Source organism: Aulostomus chinensis, chromosome 15 (assembly GCF_037954235.1).
Source record: "Aulostomus chinensis isolate RoL2024-O1b breed Wild chromosome 15, RoL_Achi_v1.0, whole genome shotgun sequence".
Lineage (NCBI taxonomy): Eukaryota > Metazoa > Chordata > Actinopteri > Syngnathiformes > Aulostomidae > Aulostomus > Aulostomus chinensis.
The window spans coordinates 7,468,701-7,476,806 of NC_141334.1; positions in this window are offsets into that span (position 1 = coordinate 7,468,701).

Below are 8,106 nucleotides of genomic sequence, written 5' to 3' on the forward strand. Positions count from 1 at the left end.
TTTGTATGTGTGTGTGAGTGATTCCTTCTTTTTATCATTTGTCTCTAAAGTCATGGTGAAAAAAAGACAATTTGAAGCTTCAGAAATTTGAGGAGTGAAGCAGGTCATTCATTCTGGGCTCTGGGCAAAATGAACACGACCTTAAATGACCTGGTTTACTGCATTGTGTTATTTGAGCCTAACACCTTCATGAAATGTTGATGCAAGCACTAGTTTAAATCATTCTGTCACTTTCCATGGCTTCAGCTGCTCGGATAATGTGAATCCTTACAGGATAAAGCCAGGATGATGCACAAAGACCCGAGAAGGCATCTTATTCTGATGACCTTTGACCTCAACCCAACCCAGGAAAATAACCAACACCCACACACCCACATTCAATTCACACACTCCCAATCAAAGCGAGGATGACTGGACCAGAGCTCTGCAGTGTCTCCTCCACTGTGAATGATTTCAACAGCACCACTGTCAACAGGCACCATATTAACCACATCAGGTTCACTCAAATGCCAGACTGTCACATCCAGTCTGATTCATCTACTTGGCACACTGTCAGCCCAGGAGGAGAGAGTGAAGAAGAAACAGAGGTTAGAGGTATAAAGCAACAATGCTGCATGTACGGAGAGACATGATGGATGGACAAGAGAAAAAAAAGAGTAAAGACAGAATCCTTAATTGTCAGATGTGGTGAGAATAGGAGGAAAAGGGATAATAGACCTAGAAATACTCCCAGTCTGTTATTTAAGTTTTATGTCTTAATCATCCTGTTTAGTCACATTAGATAGCTTCCTCACGTTGGACCACACTAACAGTTTCCATCATAATTCTGCCAGATTCTGACATAGATGAGTTAGTCTCATTTATATTCAAGATGATACAAAGGTATGCAGAAATGAGTCAGGAGTGTTCATTCATACACAGTAAATAGCATATTTATGAGTTTTGTCAAGTATGAGACGAGAAGCTATTTCTAAATACAGGTTTGGGGAGCTTTCGGTGACACGTCTGGCCTCGTCTATAAACGTGAAAAAATACAGGTGCGTATGGAGGAGGTGCAGTGCCAGCAGAGGGCGATAGCACAAATGATGGGGCAATTAGCAGCTTGAGTGTCTGTGCTTGCTGTGGGAGGTGAGTTCCTTCACTGGCTGGTTAGGGTTCGATTGTGATCAGGGGGTAAATTTAGGATTAGTGTAAATTAAGCATAAGAAAAAATCTACAGGAGTGAGAGCACACAAGCCCACTGCCATAGCAACAGAAGTCTCTGGAGCTGAGGGCCCTAAAGCTGAAGTTAGATGGGTGTTTCAGATGCAGTGTACTTTTTTAGCTGTGGGTGTCTCTGCGTAGAAATCACACACCATGTGTGACTAAAGTTGAGAATGTGATGCCCTGTCATGAAAACAGGGACTCTAAACAAAACAAAATACACATTCACAAGTGCAGCTTTCTCATGCTCGGCATGCCAAGCTGGTGCTCCAGATGAAAGATGAGCACACAAACTAAACAATAACCTAGGAAAGCTGAGAGTCTGGTAAACACTCGCTCTTTCTGTCTCTCTCTCTGTGACTTCGCCAACAGAAATGCCAGCGACGGTGATTTGCATGGAGGTGACTGCTGAATCACTTCAAATGTTGTTGCCTCCTCTTCTTCTCTGCAGGATGAAATGTGGCGTCATGCGCACAGATCTCATTTATAGTGTTTTGAAGAGCATTGATCAAATAAAGCTTTTGTGGAAATTCAGCCAGTCTGTAATAAACCTCAGGAGAATATCCTGTGTGTTTTAAGATTTTATACAGCGCGTGACAGAGTGAAATGGTAGATTGCTCGTAAGAACTGCATATCACTGGGACAACAGACTGTTCCCTAGGTTTAGCTTGGTGACAACATATATGGTCTTCCATCACAACAATAATGAATTTACAAGTGGTTATTGTTCTTTTTACCTGTTAACATCTTGATCAATATCTTTCATTTCTGTTTACCACAAAAGTAACATCCACACCAGCAGGGACAATGTTTGTTAGAAGTGATTGCACTCAGTAATCAACTGCACAGCAGTACATCAACAGCCTGTTCAGCTGGGGAAATACTACTATATTTCATTATTATTATAATTATTTTAAAACTTCAAGAAACTCTGGTGTTGATCCCATTGTGGTAATGAATTATAAATGCCTACAATGTCCTTTGATTTCGGTAAGAAGGAACTTCAAATATGACTGAATCAGGTCATTAACTCATTATAAGTTACAATGAGTTTAACATCTTCTAATTTAAAGTAATGAATAGAAACTTTGCAAAATTTAACTCTGAGCTGCATTAAGCCCCAGCACCCCTCATGTGTAACAGTCCTGGCAACATCATGGAAGGGTATATAGGTACATATTCAGTCTCATTTCCTGAAAATATATTTCCTGGTTAATTTGATGAGGAACATCCTGTTCTGATTAGACCTGCACACGGGGGAGGGTTAAAAATAACTACAGAATCAGTGACAAACGACCTCCTTCGATACACGCCGGCGCTCCACAGAAACACCGTTCTGGGCAGATGAGCTTTGACGAGTCTGTTCATGAACAAAGTGTCTGAATTATTCAGTCAGGAGTGAAAAAGTTGTACGTAGTATGCTGTGTATCACCACAGCTTGATCAGACAGATTTATTATGATTAAATATATGCATTTAGTGTGTATGGTGTGTAGAAAGAGACAGCTGCACAGCAGATTTCTGCTGCTGATAAGAACGTAGACAAGTTAACAGTAAAATACTGTGAATGTAGCAGTGAATGTATATTTTAGGCTTTCCGCGCCAAGCTTCTGTGTTTTGCTCTTTTGTGTAATGACGGGGGTTGACCCTGAAATTAGCATCAACTTCGGCCCTGATGACATCTCCCCCCTTGCTTTGACACCGCAGTCGGAAGCAGGAAAAGTTAATACATGGCGATCACAAAGAAACTGCTCCCACAAACAGCAGTGGTGAGCATTAAAATGGTAAAGTGAAAATTGATTATTTGCCAAGAGTGTATTATTAGTCTCCACTTTGCTAAAAACCTAAATTGGTGGCTGCTAATCAACATCCTACAGCTGAAAATATATACTTATTGTAATCCTTTCATGATATTAACAGTAGTAATGTTGAAGTAATGACACTTCTGGATATTATAACCCCTTCTTACGTGAAGGGCAGCTGGTTACCGTGAGGTAAGAAGTTGCTCAATCACCACATGCCCCTCTCTCAACCAGAATGTTCCACTACCTTTCTTATATGCGGCCATCAAAGCTGCACAGCACAGCTTTGCCATTGGCTTGAGCCTGCAACCCAGCGCAAACCCCCCCTTTGCGTTTGCCCATGCAGGGAGCTTTTATCCAGAGCACACCAGTCTCCTGCTATCTGCCATTCACCACAGCCCCACACGTGCACATCCCTGTAATTCAGCCTATGACATAGACATTTATGAAAGCAGGGCAATAATCAGATTGTGCAGTTAGAGTGCTCTCACCCTAAATGTGAGCTGGTCAGGAAACATGCTACACACTATACCTATTCATCTGAGAGTGAGGAAGACTATGATCATGAAGGAGGGCTCCCCACATGACATCCTGATCAGCATAATGGCTCCATGGAAGGAGGTGATGTATCAGGGCAATGGGTATGCTAAAGCTAATTACTGGTCAGAGAAGATTATAGCTGTAGAGCTAGAGTTCTGACTGCAGCAGGGGCAATCATCCGCAGAAACCCAACATACACTCAGTGGGACCACTGCTGTCTGCTGGTGGATGTGACGCTAACTGCTCAAGGCCTTTCTCAGAGCATGTGGGGGCCATTAATCTGACAGCAGGTGCACACAAATGTCGGTTAGTGATTGAAAGAATGCAGCCTAATTGAGGTTCTTCCGCTAGCTTGGCTGGACTTGGCTGCTGCTCCCTCATGCTGCTGCATTGGAGGCTTTCACAGTTTCTCTGGCACCACCACCAGTTGAAGAGCTCTGAAAAGAGTATGTCCACTCCATGAGTGTGGGTTCAGTCCCCTGGCTCTGCTGTAGCTCTTCTGTGCCACAGTGGCTCACTAACGCTGGATGACGACCTCCAAACAGAGAGGAGAGAGCGGAGCCACAGCTCTTTAGTGCTGCAGTGACTCACTGATGACTCACTACTGCCTCTTGAGGACCAAAACGGTATTAAAGGTCTGAAAGGCTCCTCGTCAGTATTTTTTTTTTAAAGATCTCAAACCTTTTCTGCTTTCAGCTACTGGCTGTGCCCCTCCCCACAAAACCAGCTGCTGTTCATGTAACTAACCTGTGACCTGCAGGTGAGTTGCAGTTAAATGAAAAAAAAAAAAAAAAGCATCATCACCTGTACAAAAACGAAACAAAAAAAAAATCACTTTTGGCTGCTCCCATTGCAGGCATGAACGTTTGGTGTGCTCTGGCAGAATAAAACCAGCTCTGTCCATATAGATAGTAACACCTACAAGCATATTATTAAAATCCCTCCTGATGCCATGGCAACCAAGTTTTTCTTTTGCAAGAGGTCAGTGAGAGCGTGTGGAGAAGATGGCAAGGTACCAATGGCTGGGTCTCCCACGCTGGCAGATGAAAGGTCACATATCTCAACTTCTGCATCATGATGCAATTACTCATGAGTACACATCTGTTTCTTCAGGCACGTTACTCAGTACAACACAACTATATTTGCCTGTCAATAGTCACTTTGTAACTCTACAGTACATGTTTCAGATATTTAACTCTGAGAATACAGCTCACAAATATCAGACCAGTGAGCTCCCACATCAAGTAATCACAACTAAAGTGTCACAAATTGCTTGTCAGTGGTATCGTAGCAAAATAGCATTTGCTGAATCATTGTTTTTACCGCATGGGAGTTGAAAACTACAGGTTAATACGGAAGTGACTCCATTAACCAAAGGCTGTATTTACAGTTCTAATTCAATCAAGGCTTCGAATACTATCTGTGTGTGTGTGTGTTAGATTATTACAACACACACAAAAAAGTCAAATACTTCAGAACTACATATTTAATTCAAAATGCCTTACTCCTTACTTAAAATGCTAAATGTTCTGTTTTTTGTGTAACTCTGTAAGGCACTATGAATTGCTCTGTGTATGAACGGCGCTCTAAACAAACATTAACTTGCCTTGAATGTGACAATGGAAAAAAAGAACACAAAGATGAGTGCGATGAATAAGGTGAGTGAGTCCTCTACCACAATCCTGGGAGTTTGAGGGCTGTTTGCAGAATTTTAGCTGGGTTTTTTTTATACACTCTCATGAACAGATATTCCTGGAATCTCTTGGAATATCCAGGTTTATGCTGACACTCCTGTTACGACTGCCTTTAAACATCTAAACCTAGTCCAGTACTTCCCTCAGTATTTCTGTACCCTCTCACACTTACTGATGTTGCTGTCGCTCATGCAGGATTGTTACATCAATCACTGCTCTCCTCTGCACCTTGTCGACCTCCACCATGTCTGGTTGTTTGGCCAGCACCTGCTGTCAGTCTGGAACTAATTCTGTGAGGAGTTTGGCCCTGCTGTTCTCACCCGTTTAAATGGTATTTAATTATTCTCACATCCTTAAATGTGAAATACACATTTACAAAGCAATGTTCACTGGAAGGAAATCATCCTGGTGAGAAAATATACAATAATAGGGAGACATGCTCACAATAATCACAATACACATGAGGGTGACATTACAACATACAGGAAATGCACACAAAATATATCTGATACTATTGTAGCATGTATTTTGTATTCAAACAGAAGTGACAATCCCCTTACACCCCTACGCAGCACTGCTGGTAGCTGTCCAGCCCTGTGTTGTCTGCTTTATCTCTGCCCCTGTCCACAAACTGCTATACAGTAGTGTTACCCCTGACACTGCAGTTTAAACATTCATTCAGAGGATTACAGCAGTGGGGGGTGAGACAGAGAGAGAGCAAGAGAGAGAGAAAGAGAGAGAGAGAGTGTCACATATGAAAAGCCAGTCTGTAGCTACAGAGGAGCCATTGCTATTAAGCAGCTTGGTGTGACCTCAACATCTAGATTACACTGCAGATCTCTAGTAAAGTGGATCTGTTTGGCCTTTAATCCACAAAAAATGAACTATATAATAAAAAAAAACTAGCTGAACAAATAAAAAATTGAAAAATGTACATCGTTTTCCAAATTTGTATTTTTGTTTTGTATATGTTTGTTGGTTTATTGTAATATCATGAACATTACCTACATGAGACAGCAGAGTTCCACATCAGACAGACTAAGAAAGGTTGATACACACACACCCTTGGCCAAGACAGTGCATACACAATTTACAGTGTTTGGCAACAGTATAGAACCATGAATTTTTCATTAAAACATCTAACTAGGCTTCCTGGTACGTCCACTCTAAAGGAAAAGAGTTTTATTGGCAAGAGAGTCTGCCATCTTAGCAGTTTGATCTCAGTGCATTTAAAATTTTGGGATGCACCATAAACAAGGCAGGTTGCGACTATAAAAGACAGAGAAGTTTAATTCAGCAAAGAAAGAGTTCAGTAACCTGTTCTAGAAGAATGTAAAGAAAGTTAAGCAGCTAGGATTTAGAGTCGTTGATGATTCATTGAACAACCACACTTGGACTGTGCACATGCATCACAGGCTGCAGCAGAGCCAGAAACCCATTACGAGTGTAAATTATGTAACCAAATGACTAGGATATGACTTTATGATGCACTAGAGTTGCTCTGCAACAATAAATACTGTGGTTTCCTGGGAAGAGGTGTCCGTACCTTTCATCAGAGTTGATAAAGTAAATAAAGTTTATCTGTACAAATACTATGCAGCCCCATAGTGGCCATAGTGAGAAAAAACAAAAAAACTGGGGCCATGAGAACATCCTTTCCACTCTGAATAATTACTGGCCACATGATGTATGAAGTGACAATGAGATATAGCTGTTTGCTACTCTTTGAATAATTTCTGGCTGTGTGTTGTAACATGTCTCATAATTGTGAGAAAGTGACTTTGTAGCCACAAGAAAACAAGAAAACTTGTTCGCATGCTCTGATAAATTAGCGACAAGAGACACGAGTAGTTTTCACACTCTGATCGCTTGATAAGAAGCAGAGCACTTGCACACCTGTAGATACACACGGTGTGTGTAGAAAGACAACAGGCCGACTGAAGGTGAACAAAGAAATCCTGCACGTTGTTTTTGGCACTTGCCATAGAAAAATATATATTCACAATGTTCGGCACAAACACAGCGTGGGGGGTTGGTGTGTAAAAAAATGTATATGAATTATTAATTAAAGCGTTACTGTATATCCCATGCTTGCTTTTTTACCACCCTCTCTGTGACTGCTCTGGGCTACTGCACATGTATGTGGAATGAATAAAGACAAGAAATGGCACAACACAGGAAAATATAATTGAAGTAAAATGAAATTCTAAAAAAAACGGGGGCAGCATGGCTTGGAGGTAGAGAGGCCGTCCAGCAACTGAAGGGTTGCAGGTTCCATTTTCACTTCCCCCAGTGACCATGTCCAAGTTTCCAAGATACTGAGCCCCCAATTGGTCCTGATGGCCCTGCGACGGACTGGTGACCCGTCCAGGGTGGACCCTGCCTCTTGCCCAATGTCAGCTGAGATAGGCTGCAGCACCCCTGGAACCCCTCACAGATAAGCGGGATAGAAAACGGATGGATGGATGGAAATTCTAAAAGAACATCCTACCTTAAGCCTGACCTATAACAGTGCTCTGCTTCTGATTTTTTTTTCTCTCTCTCTTTTTTTTGCTCCAGGTTTGCATATTTGGTGTGGAAGATTGATGGCAGACTACCTGCTCTGGAGAGAACCTATGCTAATGAGGAACACAAGAGATCTCCCCTGGGTTTATAGAGCAAGTTCTATCAGCTGGAAAGGGTGTGTGTGTGTGTGTGTGTGTGTGTGTGTGTGTGTGTGTGTGTGTGTGTGTGTGTGTGTGTGTGTGTGTTTGTGTGTTGATGAACATAATGTGTAGCTGGGTGAGTTTATGGTCATGTATGTTTCTCATGTTAAGGAAAGGAGAGAGAGAGAGTGTGTGTGTGTGTGTGTGTATATATATATATGTG